We start from the raw sequence: 22,831 nt of genomic DNA on the forward strand, positions 1-22,831 counted from the left end.
TGCCAATACCACATGCAAAACCATCGTAACAGCACTAGAGAGAAACGCAGCCATGGGCCGTGTATCGCCATCCAAATAACCTGAACAGAGGTGACGTGGGCCAGCGTGTGATTGCGTTCGTCACCGGCAACGATGATGCCCGTTGTCTGGGGCATCTCAGTGGTGACATACAGCCGGCCGGAGTGGCCGTGCAGTTCTAGGAGCTACAGTCTGGAGCGGAGCGACCACTATGGTCGCAGGTTCGAATCCTGCCTCGGGCATGGATGTGTGTGATGTCCTTAGGTTAGTTAGGTTTAATTAGTTCTAATTTCTAGGCGACTGATGACCTCAGAAGTTAAGTAGCATAGTGCTCAGAGCCATTTGAACCATTTATGATGATATACGCTTGGAATTGAGCCCCGCTGCGCAGCGAAGACGTGTCTAGATATCCGCCAAAGAGCAATGGGATACCAAAACGACTGGCGCTCACCATATGGCCTGACAACGAAGAGTGACTGGGTATTGTGTCATTTCTTCTCATAGCATGACACCTTTGCTTGTCATCCATGGTACCCTTGCAGCACATCAGTACATCGACGATATTCTACGTCCCATTTTGTTCGCTATTTAGGATAAGCCATCCTGGGCTTAAATTTCAGGAAGAAAGTGCCCGCTGGCACATGGCGAAAAATGAGCTGCTTGTCTTCGTCTTTGTCAAACCCAACCTTGGCCAGCCAGGTTACCGGATCTATCCCGAACTGAGAACGCCTGTAGCATCATGGGCACGGCGCTCCAACCATCTCGGCATTTTGACGATCTAACTCGCCAGTTGGATAGAAACTGGCACGACACCCATCGGGAGGTCTTCCTACAATTGCTGCCTAAGGACCAGAGGCGGACCAAGGCTTTATTTACACTACTGGCCACTAAAATTGCTACACCACGAAGATGACGTGCTACAGACGCGAAATTTAACCTACAGGAAGAAGATGCTGTGATATGTAAATGATTAGCTTTTCAATCATTCACACAAGGTTGACGCCGGTGGCGACACCTACAACGTAGTGACATGAGGAAACGTTCCAACCGATTTCTCATACACAAACAGCAGTTGACCGGCGTTGCCTGGTGAAACTTTGTTGTCAAGCCTCTCGTGTGAGGAAGAAAAATGCGTACCATCACGTTTTCAACTTTGATAAAGGTCAGATTGTAGCCTATCGCGATTGAGGTTTATCGTATCGCTACATTGCTGATCGCGTTGGTCGAGATCCAATGACTGTTAGCAGAATATGGAATCGGTGGGTTCAGGAGGGTAATACGGAACGCCGTGCTGGATCCCAAAGGCCTCGTATTACTATCAGTTTAGATGACAGGCATCTTATCCGCATGGCTGTAACGGATCGCGCAACCACGTCTCGATCCCTGAGTCAACAGATGGGGACGTTTGCAAGACAACAACCATCTGCATGAACAGTTCGACGACGTTTGCAGCAGCATGGACTATCAGCTCGGAGACCGTGGCTGCAGTTACCCTTGACGCTGCATCACAGGCAGGAGCGCCTGCGATAGTGTACTCAACGACGAACCTCGGAGCACGAATGGCAAAACCTAATTTTTTCGGATGAATCCAGGTTCTGTTTACAGCATCATGATGTTCGCATCGGTGTTTGGCGACATCGCGGTGAACGCACATTGGAAGCGTGTATTCGTCATCGCCATACTGGCATATCACCCACCGTTATGGTATGGGGTGCCATTGGTTACACGTCTCGGTCAGCTCTTGTTCGCATTGACGGCACTTTGAACAGTGGACGTTACATTTCAGATGTGTTGCGACCCGTGTCTCTACCCGTCATTCGATCCCTGCGAAACCCTTCGTTTCAGCTGGATAATGCACGACCGCATGTTGCAGGTCCTGTAAAGGCCTTTCTGGATACAGAAATTGTTCGACTGCTGCCATGTCCAGCACATTCCCAGATCTCTCACCAATTGAAAACATCTGGTCAATGGTGGCCGAGCACCTGGCTCGTCACAATACGCCAGTCACTACTCTTCATGAACTGTGGTATAGTGTTGAGGCTGCATGGGCAGCTGTACCTGTACACGCCAGAGGAGGTTGTTCTGGGTACTGATTTCTTAGGATCTATGCACCCAAATTGCGTGAAAACGTAATCACGTGTCAATTTTAGTAATATATATTTGTCCAATGAATACCGGTTTATCATCTGCATTCCTTCTTGGTGCGGCAATTTTAATGTCCACTAGTGTATTTGCTCAATTTGTCAAGATTTTTCTCTTGGATAAATCATTAAATTTCTCTGAAATCGTAATAATATTTTTGTCTGTGCATGTACATCACGTCTACCGATTTCCATCACATTCGGATAATTCTTTCGTGGCACTTCTTCTTTTGTCTTAATGTGTGTTTCAAATCTTTGCAATTTTTTTTTGCAACAGGGTGTTAAAAATTCTCTTTTACGTACTGTTTCTTTGTCGTTAGTAAACTCTGAACAAACCAAAGTGGGAAAGTTGTTTGGAGTATTACATCCTCTGGAGTGTCTCCCACTGCCTCCTCTCCTCGGCGGCTGGAGAGTCCTGGCGGAGAGCCGGAGGGCCGTATCACTCCGGCCCTTCATTAACTAAGCTCCTCATTGGATTACAGCAGCCGCTGCGTCCCGCCGCCGACAGATTCTCTGCGCCCGCCCTGCTGGTGGCCATTCAGCGCACAGATCTTCTCTCCATTGTGCACAGACTCCTGTATACACCGTCCCAAGAGCAACCGTCAAGGCGATCCCGACGAGGAGATTTCAAGCCTGGTAATGGCTGTAGTGGTTCCTGTAATTACTATGAAATAGTGTTGCCAGGTTTCTGACAGACCGAGCGCTCTTATTCATTGCAGCTTTGAAAATTAGCTTGCCAAATCAGACCACACTGTAATTTTTCTCTAGCTACAGCCGCTCTCAAGTAGTAGGTGTGCTCTCTAAGAACCTGAGCTTAAGCAGTTCTCTAAACGGGTGTATATTTCATCCTTTCGGTACACATGCGATGGTCGGCAGACAACATGAAAAACGGGCAGTATTACGGAATACCCTGGCTTCATTTGCATAGGGTTTGGATGCGTGTATAGCACACATCTCTTCCATTCCCATCTGTTTGTCCATCTCCTTCTCCCTCTGTGTGTACCTCTTCCTTCCCCCATCTCTTTCTCCCAACCTCATCCTCCCGCCTTTGTCACTCCTCCCTCTACCTTTACTCTGTCCATATCATCCTACTTCCTCACTCAATGTCCATCTCTTCTGCCTCTCTCAGGTCAGCCACATCCATCTGCATGTGTAGCCCCTGCACCGCACGTCACTACTACCTGCAAGGCATGGTTCCTCCTCCATCTCTCTGCATCCATCACCTTATCACCGCTTCGTCTGTGCACCTCATCCTTCACATCTCTACTGTCCCAGGGAAAAAATACAGAAACACCGTGCACACAGTCCATTCCTAATACGGTGCAAGATACCGGTCGGCATTCAAAATATTTTCCAGTGACCTCGGAATGGATAAATGGAAGTCTTGTACGATTTTCAAGGGAATATTGTACCACCTGTGATATTCGCTATTTTTGACTTCATTAAAACAGCAAATACGAGTAGTTAACACTTTCAGCCAGAAGGCAAATAGTTGTTTATAAATAATGATTAATGTATAATGAGGCGTCGCATGGCAACGGTGGAATTTTCTAAATAATGTAATTCGTCGTCTTTGGGCGGCAATAAAAACAGAAAAATACGGATAGATACGATCCTTCACTATTTTGTTCGCTGGAGAACAAATGAAGCCTTGAGCGCTGAAGACTTGTACTGTTTTTCTCAAGTAAGACGGACGCAGATTTGTGGCAGTCTGATCTAATTTTTACTAAATGTATAAAAACGTGTTATGTCTAAGTTTGAGTGAAGTGTAAAGAACTGTTATAACTTACCGTGACGACGCACGAGCGACTCAAAGAAGACAATGGCTATATAAAAGAGCGCTCAATGGACATGATACGGACATAAAAATCTACCGTCATTGTAGTACTAAGCTTAAGGTACGATATATGTTTTAGTTACAATAAATATTTGTTCTGGGAATACTGAATCATTTAGCAGTGCTCATTCCTATTATCTCCTCAGTATAATTTTCATTTTAATTATGCATTTTGCTAATATTACAGACACCAAGATCAGCAGTCCAATGTGCGTGTTACATTGATAAAAAGAAAACTGTTTTATCGTCTTCTTGCATCAGCTTTAATATTGAATTTCCCTTTTGTGTGATGTTACAGTTGTTTTTGCGCCCTTAAGAACTTTCTGGTTCCTTAGGAAATTGTTTTGTCATAACAATAACTTCACAACCGGGTATGATCGTATCTACGATCATGAAGTAATTAGAAAGACGATAACGCAATTTCTTAATAAATAGCACGCTAGTTGTGACTGCCTCAAGCCACGCGAAACTGCAAGTAAAAAACTATTCACATCTCATAATGCAATATTTTATGACAATGGTCAATCCATGATTCTTACGCCAATTTTGATTGATAAAACAGTAAGCTAAATCTCAATTTCCAACTTTCCATTGAATAACAACATCACTTTTAGTTTGTAACATCACACACCCTACCTGAAAAATTGTGGCAAGTTCAGTCAACGATGTTGCATGTGGTTAGAGATTACGCGACCTTCTCTCCAATAACAATATTGAGATCAGAGGGCTGGGTGGCCAACGGAAATTAATCCTCGTTCTCATAAAACGTACCCGGATCACGCGAGCTGCTTGAGTAGGGGACTCGTTGTCTTTCTACACAGCATGACTAGTATGAAACCAAAATTATACCCCTGTATGGAACTGATCAGACAGAATGGTCGCAAACTCATTTACAGAAAAGAATTTTTAGTTGCCAAGCATGACTATAACTTATGTTTATTCAATGAGTTTCGGTTCTTTCAACCATCATCAACTGGAAGAAAAGTTATAATATATATTGGTTTAAAAATGCGTATTTCTCAAATAAAACGCCTTTAGACACCAAATGTATAAATGGCATGAGGTAAAATGCAACATAATCAAATTTTGACAAACTCTTAAAAAGCTTACATAAATTACACTTGCACTCCTGGCAATTTCTGTGATAAATATGCATTTTTAAACCAATAAATGTTCCAAATTTTTCTTCCAGTTGATGATGATAAAAACAACCTAAACCGATCGAACAAATATGACTTATACAGCTGACTGGCAAATAAAAATACTTTTCCTTAAATATCGCATGGCTGTAAATTCTGTAAATTATTTGTTACATAATACTTGCAGAGTAAAAATGGTGCCTATGGAATATTACGACATTGCTTACCAAATGATCACCGAATCCCCGCCGTGTTTCACTCTCGGGATGAAAACTCGAGCGAACACTGGAAAACGAGTGAGTGAAACCAAACTCATCCAACCTAATGACATTCGGCACCAGGTTATCCAGTGACGGGAATTTGCATCGCTGATGAGTGGTTCTAGAATTCGATCACGCACTGCAATTCCCTTCGTGTTGTTTTGGCGCAGACATGGTTGGCGAGTGCGACATTTGATTCTGCAGTGACTTTTGCAACTGATGTCCTCTTATTTTTCGTCACAAATTCTTCAATGACCGTCCATCACAATCACACAATAACACTTTCGTCGGCTTGTGACTTAGAAAATGATGTTTTCCCGCTTATCCTGTACGCGGTATATAACTTGGACACTGTGCTTCCTAAAACACCAAGAATTCTCCCACGTTCGAATTCATTTAGCTCCGACATTACGCACTCATAACTATACAGGACACTCTTCTGACCACGAGTGATACTTGTATCGTGTTGACGACATTGCACAGGTTCTGTTCGTGGTCAAATACGACAGCGCAACCTACAAACTTTTCTGCATTTACAGGGTGGCGCACGAAATTGTTTTTGAATATAAACTTTATTGTCAATACATTCTGAAAGGAATATATACTACAATGAAGAGCAGTCCATGGAGATTTGTTCTAACTCAGCACATGCTCAATATGTCCACTATTTCGTTTCCTAACTTCCTTCAAACGAACACTGAAGTTAGTGATTACCCTACGGCACATGTCTTCCGCGATTTCACTGCAAGCTTGAAGGATAAGTTTTCTGAGCTCCATGAAATCACGTGGACGTTTCGGGAAAATTTTTTCCTCTAGGTAACCCCAAAGAAAAAAGTCACGTAGATTGAGGTCTGCCGCGCGGGATTAGCCGAGCGGTTTAAGGCGCTGCAGTCATGAACTGTTCGGCTGGTCACGGCGGAGGTTCGAGTCCTCCCTCGGGTATGGGTGTGTGTGTTTGTCCTTAGGATAGTTTAGATTAAGTAGTGTGTAAGCTTAGGGACTGATGACCTTAGCAGTTAAGTCCCATAAGGTTTCACACACATTTGAACAATTTTGATTGAGATTTGGACTTTTGGGGCGCCAATTCTGTCCGTCATTGAAGCGACCTGGAAACCTGAGTGAAATGATCCGCATGCCGAAATGCTCGAGTAAAAACTCCCACACAGTGTTTGCAGTATGTGGCCTTGCCCCATCTTGTATCAACCACTGCGTGTTGAAGGGCAAGGCAGTAGCAAGAAGCTGTGGAATGAAGCTATTTCGAAGCATGCTCCAGTAGCGCTCGCTGTTCACAGTTATTTCAAAGAAAAAGGGTCCAATAAGTCCGTTGCTGGAAATTGCTGCCCACGCTGTAATCCTTCGGAGGATAATGTTGTCGTTCATTAAGCACTTGTGGGTTTTCAGTGGCCCAAAAGCGTACATTTTGTTTGTTAACCATACCGTCTAAATGGTAATGTGCCTTGTCTGAAAGCCAAACGCTGTTGAGAGTTCCTTCCCTATCCTCCGCCCACTGAGCAAACAGTAGTCTCTGCTGCTTGTGTTATTCAGTGAGCTTCTGTGCACAAGTCATCTTGTATGGGTACATATGGAGGTCACTTTTAAGAATGTGTTGAACGGAGCGTCTGGATAGTCCCAGTTGCACTGCTGCCTTTCTACACGATTTCCCGGGACTTCTCTGTACAGCATCTCGTACCGCTTCAATATTCTCCGGTGAACAAACAGGCTTAAACCGTTGGCACACGGCATCGTTAACGCTGAGCGTGCCAAGTTCAACGTGCTGCTGAACGCTCAGGAACGATGGGACTTGTGTATACGGTACGTGGGCCCCATCGTGGTATTACGCGATCGCAACGCACTCCAGCGGCAGTTTGAGGGATGTTTCTAGTTCGTAAATCACACTGTTTACTCAACGGGCGCACGTAAAATTCCCAAGTTAGCTCTATTAAAACGCACATTTCCTCCATCGTCCACGAAAAGGGAAGTACCATGTCCAATCAGTAAGGACACAGGCTCATAAAAGTTCCATCACAAACAGTGTGGTAGAAATTTGGAATACTTCTCCGCGTAAGATAAACATTATTTCGTCATTCCGACATTTTAGTAAAACCCCAGGGTCAGTCTTACTTGCTCACTGTTCCTACCCAGTAGCGGAATCTTTGCAACATGTGAATTACGAAGCGTAAAAGAAAAAGGAGCAAAATATCTTTATACAAGTAGCGTAAGCTGTCCTGTAGATTAAGTCAATCTAACAAAGTCACCCCTCAAAAAAAGGTTAACTTATATTTACATAACATCAAATATTATAGCATATACTTATATTAAACTAATAATAAAGTATCAGAACCTAATAAAAACGCGAATGTTAGGAAAAAAAATTTGGAAGTGTTACCACGCGATCCACCGCCCCTACAAAGACTCAAAATTGGACAGAGACGCTACTCATTACGCTAAACCAACAGGCTCAGTCATCTTAATCACATTGTGTTACCCCTTGCTAAAAACGTTAATCTTAGATAATTATGTTAATTGAAATTTAATTATAACATTGTACCAAGAACAATGCGTTTTGGATTGATCTTCAGTGTGTCGCTGCCTTCAAAAAGCCTACTCTCATAATACGCTCGTTACAATAATTCCTTTGCCACGAATATGATGCTTCTCATTATTTTATTGGAACGATTCACACAACTAACAACGGGTTTTCCAGTGATTCTTAATTTGCTGGTGCTCAGAAACGGCATATATACACATAGGCTTGAAATGAACGCCAATATGGCGCCTCACAATTCTGTACTGAAGGTAGACGGCATGCGTGTGACGTAGGTGGCGTTGTGCCATCTCATTTGTCAACGCTCAGACACACGCTCAGAATATCTGACATGCCAGATATTGCTCTGCACGTTCGGAAAGACTCCCGAACGTGCTATTGCACGCTATGACGTCAGAAACTCGGCACGCTCAACGCTCAATGTTCGCATGCACGGTCCGAGTGCCGACGGCTTTAGACCGAGGTCGCTTCGCTTCCAATACTGTTCCTTCCAGTACGAATTTATCGTACAACCTGTGGATGGTCATCTTGCAAGGGACGCATCGTGCGTTAGACTGTTGTCTAAAACGCCTCTGAGTCACAACAAGGCTTTTCGTTTCATGAAAAATTAACACAATTGCGGATCGTTACTGTGTCGTCAGTCTTCCATTGTCAGCCATTGCTGCTTACTAGTCTCCTAGCGGCAGTATCGTGAATTACACGTCATTTCGTAACTCAATTGTTTTTCCAAGCTCTGCTGGTACTGCTGTAGAGATCCCAGCGGGATATCTAATGTGCGTCGTAAGTTGTGAAAGAAACAATTGGTAACACATTTCGTGCGCCACCCTGTATATTCAAGCACATATTTCTCGCTATGTTGAAAGGTCTCTGTTGGATTCCTCTCATGTTAATTTCTTAAAACTGTTGTCATTTACGGAATACATTCCACTTCTAAATTTACTGTGATGTTTCTGATTATCTGGGAGGAGACTGAGCAGTGGAACGTGTTACTTTTACACATAAACAAGAACGATCTGTCACACTACTACACTTTAAAACACAGTTTATATGTAATTCATGTCTCACAGTCTCATACGGAACCTACATCCGCTTTCTTTTATATACTGCATATGATAAGATACTGTCATCCCCCTTCCCTTCTGTGTGAGAGGTTGAATGAGCAAATGTATTTCTAGTTGCATGCTTGACGGTAGCAGACAAGCCTGTCTGCTAGAGAACAGTAGGACTAACGTTGGAACAGGTAGCTATGCTTTCTAAAAGCAGAGAGGTTTGTATTATTAGTATGGTCCTGTCCGTCCCTTGTCATGTTGGTATAGGAAGCTGCCTCTCTGGTCACTTCCGTTTGTATCTGTTAAGCATCCTCAGTAGGGGCCCAGGCCAGTCTGTCGGCGGCGAGCGTCTGAAGTGGTAAGATCTCCGGCTAAGCGCGTGTCTGCTAAGTCTGTAGGACAATGGATTTCTTAAGTTCAGCCAAACAGAAAATTTAATCGCCTTTATTTCAGGTTTAGATCTAAAATATCTAATGTTATCTTAAATTGCAATGCAGTGTAATTCGAGCGTGAAGTTGAGAATATCTTCCAGTAGTTGCTTTCTCAATACTTTGTGAGTAAAGTGGAACCATGTATGGATGATCCGTAACTCTAACTAAGATCATCGATCTTAAATGCGAATGTGCGTGAGATTATAACGTCTCGTCTTGACAATATTTTTCAATATAGCAACTTTTCTTTATGTTCAACCCACGTGGGGTGTACTTTGTGAGACCAGTACCACGTGCTTATACAATTGATTGACCCATCAGGTTAACAGTGAGACGATACTAACCAGTTCGAGGATTTCTTTTGTATTTTGTGTTTTGGTGTAATTTATTTTAACTATCAAATTTATTGAGGAGTTACACTCTTTGTGTAAACCAAGTTGACCATGTGAAGCATGTAGTGTAATCATCAAAGTAGCCCTCAGCTATTCCTTTCGGGAAGATTTCAAAGACAGTCAGTATGAATTTGGTATACCAGTGTGTGGTAATTTCATGCTACAAACGTAACTTCTTTGGGTGAAAATTGAATCGTTTGGTTGTGGTTAATTTCCTCTTGCATATGTTTCAAACGATCTTCGTGTGTCATTTTATGAATGCAGTGTTGTATGCAGTCTCCCAATCTTGGCTCCATATTTGATGTTTTCCGCAATATTACAAACTCACATTTTCACAATCCTAAATAAGGTACCAGTTTAGTTTTGAATCAAGTTTAATATGGTGAAATTTTAAGGGAACAATGATCAATGTTAAAATAAATGACCAAATATAAACTGATTTATTTCTTTTTATTTAAATTGACTTATATATATATATATCACCAGTTATCGTAAGATGAGTACTAAAAGATTATAATTAATGTTACTCTGGTTGGGAATTTGGTAAGCTAGACTGGATACCTGGTGAAACAGTTGCTCATAAGGGAACCTACCCATCGCATCCCCCTCAGATTTAGTTATAAGTTGGCACAGTGGATAGGCCTTGAAAAACGGAACACAGATCAATTGCGAAAACAGGAAGAATTTGTGTGGAACTATGAAAAAAATAAGCAAAATATACAAACTGAGTAGTCCATGTGAAAGATAGGCAACATCAATGACAGTGGGAGCTCAGGAGCGCCGTGTTCGCGTGGTTAGCGTCAGCAGCTGCGGAACTTCAAATCCTTGGTTCAAGTCTTTCCTCGAGTGAAAAGTTTACTTCCTTTATTTTCGCAAAGTTATGATCTGTCTGACGTCTCTGTTCACTGTAATAAGTTTAGTGTCTGTGTCTTGCGACCGCACCGCAAAACCGTGCGATTAGTAGACGAAAGGACGTGCCTCTCCAGTGGGAACCGAAAACATTTGATCGCAAGGTCATAGGTCAAGCGATTCCTCCACAGGAAAACACGTCTGATATATTCTATACGACACTGGTGACGGCATGTGCGTCACATGACAGGAATATGTACACTTGGCGAATGGGTAAAAAGATTCTTCTACCTTGCCCGATTTAAGTTTTCTTGTGGATGTGATAATCACTCCCAAAAAAATGATGAAACCGTAACGGACGGACAGATAATAACTGTCTGAAAAAAAAAAATAAACTCTTCACTCGAGGGAAGACTTGAACCAAGGACCTCTTGTTCCGCAGCTGCTCACGCAAACTACGAGACCACGGTGCTTCTGCGTTCAGACTCTCCTTGATGTTGCTTATCTTGCGCATGGACTACTCAGTTTTTATATTTTGCTTATTTTTTTCATAGTTACACACAACTTCTTCCTGTTTCCTCGATTGATCTGTGTTCAGTTTTTCAAGGCCTATCCACTATACCAACTTATAACTAAATCTGAGGGGGGTGCGATGGGGAGGCTCCTTTGTCAGTAATGCATGGTTAACTTCCACAGATAGCTCACAGCTTTTAACCCGCTTTTATTGTCTTGAATATCAGCACCTCTTTCAGAACAAATTAATGCAGCAACATTACAATGTTTCCATACTTTCGGCCAACCTCTGTATTTGCTTGTTATGCCGGACGAAACTTCGTGTCACTTGAGGAATCAGGTGTGGCCTAGTGAAGTGCCTCCCCGGGGACAGCGCGCGGCCACGTGTCGGTGCGAGAGGGTGCTCAGTGCCGGCGGCGGTTCTTAAGCAGCGTGCAATATAGCGGGCCGCGCCACGCGGAGCTGGGGCCCCGGCTGACCGCAAAATGCCGCATTCCGCTACAGGCACGCCCGGAGCGCGGAGCACGCAGTGCCTGGAATGTCTTCCCGCCAGTGGGGGGCCAGGGCCCGCCGCGCCGCGCCGCGCTGGAAGCCTCCAGGTCCTGGAACGGCCCTGATTCCGCTCGCACTTTGCGCATCCTGCCAGCACAGCAATTAGCAGCGCCTGCTCTCTCTCACTCTCTCTCTCTCTTCACTGAGTTAACATTTTAGTACTCTGTGCAGAGGGTTACATTATGATCGCGCATCCTACGTATACACGGCGGGCAGAATGAAACTGGTCCGGAAACCATTTCACGCACCTTGAGTCACGCAGTGACGGGAATAAAAGAAACGTTCAAGAGTGGGATTAAATTTCAGGTTGAAAGGATATCAATGATAAGATTAGCTGATGACATTGCTGTTGTTGTTGTTGTGGTCTTCAGTCCTGAGACTGGTTTGATGCAGCTCTCCATGTGACTGCATCCTGTGCAAGCTTCTTCATCTCCCAGTACTTACTGCAACCTACATTCTTCTGAATCTGCTTAGTGTATTCATCTCTTGGTCTAACTCTACGATTTTTACCCTCCACGCTGCCCTCCATTACTAAATTGGTGATCCCTTGATGCCACAGAACATGTCCTACCAACCGATCCCTTCTTCTAGTCAAGTTGTGCCACAAACTTCTCTTCGCCGGCCGAAGTGGCCGAGCGGTTCTAGGCGCTTCAGTCTGGAACCGCACGATAGCTACGGTCCCAGGTTCGAATCCTGCCTCGGGCACGAATGTGTGTGATGTCTTTAGGTTAGTTAGGTTTAAGTAGTTCTAAGTTCTAGGGGACTGATGACCTCAGAAAAGTCCCATAGTGCTCAGAGCCATTTTTTTTGTTGAGTCCCACAGTGCTCAGAGCCATTTTTTGAACCATCTAATCTTCAGCATTCTTCTGTAGCACTGCATTTCGGAAGCTTCTGTTCTCTTCTTCTCCAAACTAGTTATCGTCCACGTTTCACTTCCATACGTGGCTACACTCCATACAAATACTTTCAGAAACGACTTCCTGACACTTAAATCTATTCTCGATGATAACAAATTTCTCTTCTTCACAAACGCTTTCCTTGCCATTGCCAGTCTACATTTTATATCCTCTCTACTTCGACCATCATCAGTTATTTTGCTCCCCAAATAGCAAAACCCTTTTACTACTTTAAGTATCTCATTTCCTAATCTAATTCCCTCAGCATCACCCGACTTAATTCGACTACATTCCATTATCCTTGTTTTGCTTTTGTTGATGTTCATCTTATATCCTCTATCCTGGGTGAAACTGAAGAAAATTTGCAGGGCGTGTTGAATGGAATGAACAGTCTAACGAGTAAGTAATATGGATTGATAGTAAATCGAAGGAAGATAAAAGTAATGAGAAGTAGCGGAAAAGATAATAGAATGAAACTTAGCACGGTAAGTGGTCACGAAGTAGACGAACTTAAGGAATATTAATCTTTTGGATTTCCAGCTCTTATATTTCTTCCATTTTTACAGTTAAAATTATGGGATATAGGTTCCGCCATTTATGTAAAACACTGTTTTTTCTTGTTATAGAAACCTGTTTGAGCTGATCAGTGGCATCATCAATGGGTTTTGTTTACTGGACAGCTGTAAAGGTAAACGAATTTAGGTTGTAACTGATCTAACAAAATGAGGCCTGAAGACAGTTTTTGTTCATTTTTGTTCATACCTTGATTTTACATTATACAGTTTTGCAGGACCATCTGTACGGTGTCCTGCACTGAAACCTAGTAATCTGCAAATAAAACTAAGTAATTGTAAATTCTATCAGCAAGTTAAACTAGCCCTTGATTTTTTAAAAGTGTGTCTTTGATGTGGCAGCATGTTTCGTATATACTGGGTGATCAAAAAGTCAGTATAAATTTGAAAACTGAATAAATCACGGAATAATGTAAATACAGAGGTACAAATTGACACACATGCTTGGAATGACATGGGGCTTTATTAGAACAAAGAAAAGTTCAAAAACTGTCCGACAGATGGCGCTTCATCTGATCAGAATAGCAACAATTAGCATAACAAAGTAAGACAAAGCAAAGATGACGTTCTTTGTAGGAAATGCTCAATATGTCTACATTAATCCTCAACAATAGCTGCTGAGCACACGATCATCAAACGACGCGAGCAAGAGATCTTTCACGCGTCTAGCAATACTTCGTTTTTTTTTGTAATAAAACCCCATGTCATTCCACGCATGTGTGTTAATTTTTAACTCTCTATCTACATTATTCCGTGGTTTATTAAGTTTTCAAATTCATACTGACTGTTTGATCACCCGGTATATTTGTTATTACTCACATTTTGTAGTGACCTATCCTACTTCTTTCTCGTTCCGAGGGCACTGCACACACACTTTAAACGTACAGAAACTGTGTAAACTATATTTAATATGTGTGTGGTGCCCTCTGAACGATAAAGAAGGAGGATCGGTCACAACAAAACGTGAGTGATAACAAATGTATGCACAAAACATGTTGCCATCATCAAGAGATAGGTTAACTCCCTGATAAAAGTCACTTTTACGTCGTTTGGTTTGCAGATGACTAGCTATCAGTGCAGGACACCATTCAGATTGTCCTGCTAAATCATATAATGTAAAATCAAGGTAAGAGCAAAAACGAATAAAAACTGTCAAACTGTCATTAGACCTCGTTTTGTTAGATCTGTTACAACCTAAAGTGTATTGACTTTTGCAGTTGTCCAATAAACGAAACGCACTGGAGATGGCACAGGGGTTGGCAGCAAAATAAAGCGGACTAGCACTAGCAAAAAGGACATTCTTGGCCAAGGGAAGTCAGCTAGTATCAAACATAGATCTTAATTTGAGGGAAAAATTTCTTAGAATGTACGTTTGGGACACAGCATTGTATAGCAGTGAGGATGGGGCTGTAGGGAAAACCGGAACAGAAGAGAGTCGAAGCCTTTGAGATGTGGTGCTAGAGAATAATGTTCAATATTAGGTGAAGTGATAATGTGAAGAATGAGAAGGTTCTCTGTAGAATCGGCGAGAAAGGAACATACGGAAAATGCTGACAAGAAGACGGGACCGTCTGAAAAGACATCTGTTACGACATCAGGGAATAATTTCCATGGTACTGGAGGGGGCTGTGGAGTATAGAAACTGTAGAAGAATACAGAGATTGAAATACATCCACGAAATAACTGAGACATGTGTTACGACATCAGGGAATAACTTCAATGGTACTAGAGGGAGCTGTGGAGGGTAGAAACTGTAGAAGAACACAGAGATTGGAATACATCTAAGAAATAATTGAGAACCTAGGTTGCAATTGCTTCTCTGGGATGAAAAGGTTGGTACAGGGAACCCAGCTTACATCATGTGACTCAAATGTAGGCAACGAAGGTGTTTTAAGGTGGATGAAATATTTTTCGGGCCAGTTATATTTTGCCCACATTGCAGGTATTCCACTATCCACTGTACGGCGAATGACGCGCTCTATATGCTCAGGCAACGCTTGTAGACTTGGAGAAAACTTACTAGGACGTGTGCGAGGCCAGATGCAGGCCTGTGATCAAGCAAGTAGTGGTTTTTGGATAGAGCCTGTTCGATTTGCTCTATGACGGTTAAATTGCATCGTTAGGAACATTGAGAAATTCTAGCGAGTGATGGCTTCACTATCATTTTACATAAACTGAAATGGAACCGGATTCAGTGTCTCATTGGTAACGAAGCATTTCGTATAGCGTGTACCCAATTGATTGTAATGTTTCTTCTCGTTGTGAGTCACTACTTGCTTTTGATGAATCATTTACTAATGAAAAGTGGTAAACTTAGGGTTCGAAGCTTTCAGTGTGGCTAATTTCATTTCCACGTTGCGCTTCCTTAATCCATCCATACCTTTGCATGCATATTATCGGTATGTTGGTATTTTTTGCTGATATGGAACGATAGGATTAGTTTTTTGTGTGTGTCCCATGTAAACGCAGTCTCAGGAGTATGCCCCATCGGTAAAATGAATATTGATCATTCACCTACTTAGTTCGTTAAATTCTTCCGCAGTCTCCCCCCCCCCCCTCCCCTCCCCGCTCCCCGCCGCACATCCGACACTCTCCAGTCTCCTCCAGTGTCCATGACAGCACGTTTCCCCTTGTCTTCTAATCTTTAACTTACTGTACACTGTGGGAAAATTTTCTTAATACGAGCTTGGGTTCTCTTGTGGGTAGGCCAGGCGGTTTTAGACACGTTCAGCTCGGAGACAGTTAATTAATTCATTTATTTACAACAGTTTGTTACGGAAGACTCGTACCCGTGTCTAGAGGGTGGGAGAGTTGGAGTGTCTAAATCGCTGTCCTCGGTTTATGAGGCTTACCCATGAAAGCAGATGCAAGCCCTAGATTGCGACCAGCAGTGTGGTGAACGTACGAGACAAGCATTCCTAGGTGGTGGTGGTGGTGGTGGTGGTGGTGCAGGGTTGCAACAGATTTCGGTGTGACAGTCTGGCCCGGCAAGATCATTAAGAAGAAGTGGGCAGATAGTGTACCATACTGTCCGCTGGGGGTGGAGACATCGAGAAACATACTCCGACCCCATATCTGGCTGGCAGTGTCTGGCGTCATTGGACAATCAAGTGGACTACTAGGAGGTCCCCAGTACAGCCTACGGTCCATTAGCGCTGTATATGCACCCTGAGCAGGCGGTCTCATTGAACGGTGAAGGGAGACAGGTGGTTCAGGAGACGGTTGGGGAGCTACAAAAGCATCACGTCAATAGCCCACTCTACATCAGTCGCCTAGTCGATGTCATTTGTACGCTGGATTGCCAGTATTTACAAGTGCCAGAGGAGGCTTGTTTACGTGTAGAGATGGTTCAAATGGCTCTGAGCACTATGGGACTCAACTGCTGTGGTCATAAGTCCCCTAGAACTTAGAACTACTTAAACCTAACTAACCTAAGGACATCACACACATCCATGCCCGAGGCAGGATTCGAACCTGCGACCGTAGTGGTCGTGCGGTTCCAGACTGTAGCGCCTTTAACCGCTCGGCCACTTCGGCCGGCTTACGAGTAGAGACCGCAAGTGTCATGTACTCCATATGCTGCAATGTCACCAAAGGGACACCATTCATTACCGACCAAGCCGTCACGCCGGTGTACCGCGATAGTTGTAGTGGTAAAATAGCGTGCTACGCGAATACACAAAGTATTGCAGTTACAGCGACGAGTGCGTTGACATGCATGTTCCACTACAGTCAAAATCAAGATAGTCCATCTTTTGCGTTTATTACAAGCAATAATGATTTGATGTGACACAGGTTTTCACGGCAGTTATTTACTTTTGAACAACTTTTACACCTACCTACATACCCCGCAAGGTACTGTGTGGTAAACGGTGGAGGGTGCATCATACCAACATCAGCGATTTTACATCGCAGTCCACTCGCGTACTAAGCCAGGGAAAAATGTTGTCTACGTACCACTGTACGTTACCTTATCCCTCATACTTACTGTCATGCTCCCTGCGTGAGATTCACATGGAAGTAAGGGAAAGGTCACCGCATTTTCCAATACTTATTCTCTAAATACACTAAGAAAAGGTCGACGCAACGGAAAGGCGTTATTCGAACTGGGCAGAAACCGGTACATGTGATGTACATGTAGAGAGATACAAATGATTGCAATTTCAGAAAAAAGGAGAATTATTTATTCAAGAGGACGAGCTTCACAAATAGAACAAGTTAGCAACGCGTTGGTCTACTTCCGGCTCTTATGCAAGCAGTTATTCATCTTGGTACTGACGGAGTTGAGAGGTGTGCTCCCGAGACATATCGTGTCAACTTATGTCCAGTTGGCGAGGTAGATCGTCAAAATTGCGATCTGGTTGAAGGACCCTGTCCACAACGATCCAAACGTTCTCACTTGGGGAGAGATTCGGCTACCTTACACGCCTTCTCACTTGGAGAGAGATTCGGCTACCTTACACGCCAAGGATATGGCAAGCACGAAGATGGTTCAAATGGTTCAAATGCCTCTGAGCACTATGGGACTTAACATCTGAAGTCATCAGTTCCCTAGAACTTAGAACTACTTAAACCTAACTAACCTATGGACATCACACACATCCACGCCCGAGGCAGGATTCGAACCTGCGACCATAACAGTCGCGCGGTTCCGGACTTAGGTGCCTAGAACCGCTCGGCCACCAAGGCCAGCAAGCACGAATACAGGCGACAGAAAATTCGTTGTGTGTGGGCGGACAATGTCGTACTGTAATGTAAGCTCAGGATGGGTTGCCATGATAAGCAACAAAACAGGGCATAAAATATCATCGACGTCCCGCTGTGCTGTGAGGGTGCAAGGTATGACAACCAAATGGGCCCAGCTATGAAAAGAAATGTCACTCCAGACCATCAATAATAGAAGTAGGAGTTCGAACCGCGGACGACAGCCAGTTTGGCACCCCACCGGTGGCCGAGTAGTCTCCAGACGCATCTTGGGCCAAAAATCTTTGTGAATGAAGTACAGTTCACTACAGTGATGAGTTGTCCTCCGAAATGAGTCCCGATAACCACTGAAGAAGAGTCGTACTTGCGTCTTGTATATGATATACTTTACAAGTGTGTTACGCTCTCCGAGCCCTAACCACAGACCTAAGTCTCCCATTCATCTTCTATAATTCTGATTTATGTCACTTTTCCACTTCACATCGCCTCTTATTATTAGCTACTACTAACTTATGGAATGAAATATTAAAAATCTACTGATATTCTTCGTTACCTTCAAAACTCGATACTGACCGCGTGAAAATGGGTGGTGGTGCTGAGATTAAATAACTTCTAAGGAATACAAATTTATTACGTATTACAAATGTGCTGATGCATATAATCCAAGAAGGAGCCACACGCTTGTAATATGTATCAGACAGGGTAGAAATTTACAAGTAATGAACAGCAAACTGACTATATTCTTTTTTGAAAAAGTAAGGACTACGATGCCAGAAGGATTAGAGCAAATAACGGATGAGATACGTTCATGACTGCTTTATGTATGGACTGCAGCTGTTCCTATTGCAATGACCGACCGTGCTCGGCCATACACATGTGTTGGGCAGTTGCTGTGATAAACTGAGCGTAGGTGCGTGCGTGATTCGAAAACCATGCACATCGATATGGCAGGAAAAAATTACATGATGTTAGCAGCTGTCCATCTACTTGTCGCTTAATATAGATATTGGACGTACAGGTTGTGCCCCCCTCCCTCCCCCCTTCCCGAAGAATCGTCAGGCGCATTTCCTGTGGCCTTTCGCCACATATTTGATATTTAGAGTGCGTAGCTGGAGTCTGCCCAAACAAATATTGCTCGTCCCGTCTCTCTTGATGGGAATCGTCGGTTCGTTTCCCGTTACGAAAGAAAGTGTTCTTTTAAAACGGTATTTTACGTGCCCATTCGATACAGCGATCCCTAATTAGTCTAGTCCGATATTCCTTTTCTTGTCCAGTATTAACAAGGACAGTAAAACGGGAAGAACAACCAGTACTCTAGTATATTGGTTACAGGTGAAGAACTTGAACACGTACAAAAAATGGAAGTCGCAACTCTGGAAATTTTAGTACAAGGTGACATCGTTGTCGATCAAAAAAGAAGCTAAATATTCAATTTCGCTATTAGTTCATCTCAGTGCACTGCGTCTAGAACATCACAGGTTGTGGAAACTTTTCTTGTAGAAATATTTATGTACAGATCGACCTGTGCTAAGAGCTGTACATCTGTCACGCTGATATAACTTATTCCTTCATATATCTTATGGCATATCTTCAAACACTACTGGAAGACCGTGAGTTATCCATTTTGTGTAGTTGTTAGAGTTCAGTGGCCTGACTAAGCGGTTCGTTTCGTATGCTACTGACGGTGGACATCAACCACATTACCATGAGGAAGGTCAACCTAGGCGCTCGGGAAAGCTTTACTGACTAATGATAAAAATATGGGAGCTTTTTTAGCATTAAAGTGGAATGCTTCATGTAACATATTTCCGTAGCCTGCGGCAGCAGACTGTAGCAACACATTACCGTTAAGTGAAGAATCTAGTACAGTTTTGAAGAGGGAGAGACTGGTATAATATTTATCGGTTTAAAACTCTATATATTGGCACAGAATAGTGGCGAACTTGACGTAGGGTGCCAGCGGAGAGAGAGAGAGAGAGAGCGAGAGAGAGAGAGAGAGAGAGAGAGAGAGAGAGGGGGGGGGGGAGGAGGGGGAGGGGGGCACTACAGGGCACGCGAGGAGGTGGCGCCATTAATGCGAGCGAGATGAACTTGCACGCCTAAAATAAAATGTTGCCGCGCTAGCTCAGGGCAGGGCTACAGTGGAGGGGGTGAAGGGGTGTAACACGATTAATGCATTAGAGGCGCGCACCTGTGTTATACAACTAAACTCTCAGTTGCTGGCATCCACTTCTGTGTCAGTTGGAGTGATCTACTATTTGCACCCAACTTCAGGACTGACGCCGTTGTAAATATGCAGGATTTTTTGTGACGTTTGCAGAGGCAAAAAATCCTGCTCTCATTTAACCACTCCAATCCTAGCTTTCCTCTTACTCTATGTTCAATGTTGCAATGTACGGATGAGTGTTGATTCAAGTACGCAGTGGGAAAGATGTTCTATTAATGCCTTGTTATAACGCCTCATTACTTTCTGAAGTTAGTGATGTAAAAATAACAACTTAAATTTAAACTCTATCTATTCTTAACTGTTAAGTCGTTTACAAAAGTATTCGTTACTTGCTACTACTCACGTCAAATCAAAGACAAGGTGTTACTGGTGGGTTGTAATGGCAGAGAACAGATGGTACACACGTCTTATTTAACATCATATTCATTAAAGTGAAGTGTCATGTCTTGGGTTTTTTTGCATCAACACTTGCGTGCAACGAATAAATGCTTTTTTTAGCCGGCGGCGCAGTGCAGATCCTACGAAAAAATGGTTCAAATGGCTCTGAGCACTATGCGACTTAACTTCTGAGGTCATCAATCGCCTATAACTTAGAACTAATTATACCTAACTAACCTAAGGACATCACACGCCCGAGGCAGGATTCGAAACTGCGACCGTAGCGGTCGCTCAGTTCCAGACTGTAGCGCCTAGAACCGCACGGCCACTCCGGCCGGCCTTCTACGAAAAAATGGCGGTTGTGATACGATTTGTTAAAATAAAATGACGGTACAAAAAACGCTGCACTGAGGTGTCTTAGGAATTGCCCTGCTTATACAGATTAATTTCTCAGTGTAATTTGCATGACTGTTCCGCATCGGCTCAAAGCGATAAAAATAACTTCACGCTATGGTGCAACTCAAGACTCGTCAAGAAGGAAGAAGATACTATCTAAATAGCTTTTGCGTATTTTTTCAGTTTGGAAGAAGTATATTTTTACTATATTAATCAAGAAATATCATCCCAAGAATTAAATCTGTAACCCTTTATTAATTTTACATCATCCTGGTAAAGGGTAAAGAAGAAATTCCACCCATATAAAGTAATTTTCAAACAGTTATTAATCTTACGTCACCCTCTGAACACGGTACATGCGACATTATCAAAAGTTAATGAACTGTTCTGACATGTTGCAGGTAGCAAAGGCAGTAAAATTAAATTGATTCATGCATAAGAGCGGTTAAAAAACTGCCATCTGATGTCACTGCTGAAGCGAATATGCAACGTAGTTGGACGTCCAATACGGGTCTACCAGCACAGACATGTAGGCAAGGAACTAATGTAGCATCGTATCTTTCCGACGTGTGTGTGATAAATGCGAGAACGTGAATAATGCTGACGTTATTACCGTATGTCTCTAAACAGGACCGACGTGCTGTTATTCCTTTCTTGGCTACCGAAGAACAAACACCGGTAGACATCCATCGGAGAAAGTTTTTATGGTGCAGTATGTCTGCCGAAACCCACCGTTGTCGAACGGTGCTGCAAGTGCAAGATACTGCTGCGTCATGATAACACGCGTCCCCATACCTCAAATGTCGTACCACGGAAGTTGCGCCAATTCAAGTGAGACACACTGGGGGCAACCACCCTGTATTCGGTCCCTTAAAAAAGACTTTGACGGCTCGGTGATTCCAGTCACACTAGGGTGTGCACCAGACAGTTACAGACTCTTGGCGCAGCAGGACACGTTGTTTTACGAATCGCATTTCCTCAGTCTGGTGCATTGGTGGAGTTATTGCATCAACGATCACGGTGATTTTGCCCGACTGAAATACCGGTTAAGTAGTGTACGGCCTTCAGACAGAAACTTTTTATCCCCTCTCATAGCCCGGAATTGGCTCAGATCCACATCTCTATTACGAAATTTATAAAATCCCATTTTCAGGCTTCAGTCACGTATAATTTCAATACTATAACACAATGCTTTTCTGCTTCATCAGTTCATCAGATTTCATTCATACATCAAGAGTTAATTCAGATTCCTGTGACGCATAAGTAATTTCGGTGGTGTCTGTTCCCCATCTCTTTAGACACTGACTGCAGGAACACATGATGATGGTGGAACAGCACCATATGACTCAGCGTGTCACAACATATCAGGTACGTAAACATTGCAGGGCCCGCGTAAACAGCTATTAGCGTCATTGTGTGTGCTCCCGTATAGCCACTCATATTTCCGCCGGGCTGCTTACACCCGTTGTCACAAACTAACAACTGCCCCATGTATACACCCAATTTCCGTAATAGTACGTATAATAAAATTTTATTTTTTCGCCGCTACTGAAATTGCTGCTACGTCGACATGCAAAAGAAAAAAAGAAAAGAAAAGGGAACAACGAAAGAATTGCGGTCGCCATGTTTGAGGGTCCATATCATCAAGGGTTCCAATTAAAACGTAGCTCTTTGCTGTAATTGCGAAATCCTACGACATGTGCACGTGTTGTTAAAAAGTTCCGTGCTTGCTCCTCTCGAGGAAATTACATTGCTCTTGTTCATTAACGGAGAATGTGCAACGACGTCCTCGGATGTGTAGGGCTCCTTTTGCGAGCTTTATACATTCACTTTGAGGGAAGGTTTCTGGCTCGCAGCAAGATGGGCTGAATATTTCTCAGCCTAGTAGCGAACTCTGGAATTATTTTTCATCGTAATCTTCTTTAACATCTT

The sequence above is a fragment of the Schistocerca americana genome, chromosome 3 (genome assembly GCF_021461395.2).
Source record: "Schistocerca americana isolate TAMUIC-IGC-003095 chromosome 3, iqSchAmer2.1, whole genome shotgun sequence".
Lineage (NCBI taxonomy): Eukaryota > Metazoa > Arthropoda > Insecta > Orthoptera > Acrididae > Schistocerca > Schistocerca americana.